Source organism: Osmerus mordax (genome assembly GCF_038355195.1).
Source record: "Osmerus mordax isolate fOsmMor3 chromosome 7 unlocalized genomic scaffold, fOsmMor3.pri SUPER_7_unloc_2_5, whole genome shotgun sequence".
In the NCBI taxonomy this organism is placed as follows: Eukaryota; Metazoa; Chordata; class Actinopteri; order Osmeriformes; family Osmeridae; genus Osmerus; species Osmerus mordax.
The window spans coordinates 87,501-90,000 of NW_027120355.1; positions in this window are offsets into that span (position 1 = coordinate 87,501).

Consider the following 2,500-nt stretch of genomic DNA (forward strand, 5'->3'; position numbering starts at 1 on the left):
GGGGATGCGCGTGCGCGTGGCAACCTTGACACGCCCGTGTTCCCCTGGACCAGACCTTTCTAACGCCGCCTGAGTTAAGGTGCTACGACGTCCCTAAGTGGAGATGCCTGTAAATGAACACCTTTTCCCAACTTTGCACGTTTCCAGCTTGAGAGGAAAAGGGGCTTAAAATTCACAGTTATTCGCCCGAACGTGGGATTTCGCTGGGGACGGTTTCTAAGTTCAAGTTGGGATGGGGGGCACCGAGGTGAGTGGTGGTTGTCCCCGAAAAAGCCCTCCCCTTTTCCGTAGCCCCGTTTAAAGTTTTGTTTGGGCTCCTGTTCAGCAGGGAAGCGCGTGCGCGTGGCAACCTTGACACGCCCGTGTTCCCCTGGACCAGACCTTTCTAACGCCGCCTGAGTTAAGGTGCTACGACGTCCCCAAGTGGGGATGCCTGTAAATGAACACCTTTTCCCAACTTTGAATGTAAGTTTCCAGTATCATTGAAAATGTGGCCTCAAACGTGCAGTTTTGCCCCCGAACGTGGGATTTGGCTGGGGACGGTTTCTAAATTCAAGTTGGGATGGGGGGCACCGAGGTGAGTGGTGGTTGTCCCCGAAAAAGCCCTCCCCTTTTCCGTAGCCCCGTTTAAAGTTTTGTTTGGGCTCCTGTTCAACGGGGATGCGCGTGCGCGTGGCAAACATGACACGCCCGTGTTCCCCTGGACCAGACCTTTCTAACGCCACCTGAGTTAAGGTGCTACGACGTCCCCAAGTGGGGATGCCTCTAAATGAAGCCAATTTCTCCTATTTGAATGCACTCTCCCAGCCCAGAGAGGCATGTGCCTTAAAATTCACAGTTATTCACCCGAACGTGGGATTTTGTTGAGGACGGTTTCTAAATTCAAGTTGGAACAGGGGGCACCGACGTGAGTGGTGTTTGTCCCCGAAAAAGCTCTCCCCTTTTCCGTAGCCCCGTTTAAAGTTTTGTTTGGGCTCCTGTTTAGCGGGGATGCGCGTGCGCGTGGCAACCTTGACACGCCCGTGTTCCCCTGGACCAGACCTTTCTAACGCCGCCTGAGTTAAGGTGCTACGACGTCCCTAAGTGGAGATGCCTGTAAATGAACACCTTTTCCCAACTTTGAATGTAAGTTTCCAGTATCATTGAAAATGTGGCCTCAAACGAGCAGTTTTGCCCCCGAACGTGGGATTTGGCTGGGGACGGTTTCTAAATTCAAGTTGGGATGGGGGGAACCGAGGTGAGTGGTGGTTGTCCCCGAAAAAGCCCTCCCCTTTTCCGTAGCCCCGTTTAAAGTTTTGTTTGGGCTCCTGTTCAGCGGGGATGCGCGTGCGCGTGGCAAACATGACACGCCCGTGTTCCCCTGGACCAGACCTTTCTAACGCCACCTGAGTTAAGGTGCTACGACGTCCCCAAGTGGGGATGCCTCTAAATGAAGCCAATTTCTCCTATTTGAATGCACTCTCCCAGCCCAGAGAGGCATGTGCCTTAAAATTCACAGTTATTCACCCGAACGTGGGATTTTGTTGAGGACGGTTTCTAAATTCAAGTTGGAACAGGGGGCACCGACGTGAGTGGTGTTTGTCCCCGAAAAAGCTCTCCCCTTTTCCGTAGCCCCGTTTAAAGTTTTGTTTGGGCTCCTGTTTAGCGGGGATGCGCGTGCGCGTGGCAACCTTGACACGCCCGTGTTCCCCTGGACCAGACCTTTCTAACGCCGCCTGAGTTAAGGTGCTACGACGTCCCTAAGTGGAGATGCCTGTAGATGAGCACATTTTCCCAGCTTTGAATGTAAGTTTCCAGCATCATTGAAAATGTGGCCTCAAACGTGCAGTTTTGCGCCCGAACGTGGGATTTTGTTGAGGACGGTTTCTAAATTCAAGTTAGCATAAGGGGCACACGTGTGAGTTGTTATTTTCCCAGGATTGATGGTTTCCAATTCGGTAGCTCCGTTTAAAGTTTTGTTTGGGCTCCTGTTTAGCGGGGATGCGCGTGCGCGTGGCAACCTTGACACGCCCGTGTTCCCCTGGACCAGACCTTTCCAACGCCACCCGAGTCAAGGTGCTACGACGTCCCTAAGTGGGGATGCCTGTAGATGAGCACATTTTCCCAGCTTTGAATGTAAGTTTCCAGCATCATTGAAAATGTGGCCTCAAACGTGCAGTTTTGCGCCCGAACGTGGGATTTTGTTGAGGACGGTTTCTAAATTCAAGTTAGCATAAGGGGCACACGTGTGAGTTGTTATTTTCCCAGGATTGATGGTTTCCAATTCGGTAGCTCCGTTTAAAGTTTTGTTTTGGCCCCTGTTTAGCGGGGATGCGCGTGCGCGTGGCAAACTTGACACGCCCGTGTTCCCCTGGACCAGACCTTTCCAACGCCACCCGAGTCAAGGTGCTACGACGTCCCTAAGTGGGGATGCCTGTAGATGAGCACATTTTCCCAGCTTTGAATGTAAGTTTCCAGCATCATTGAAAATGTGGCCTCAAACGTGCAGTTTTGCGCCCGA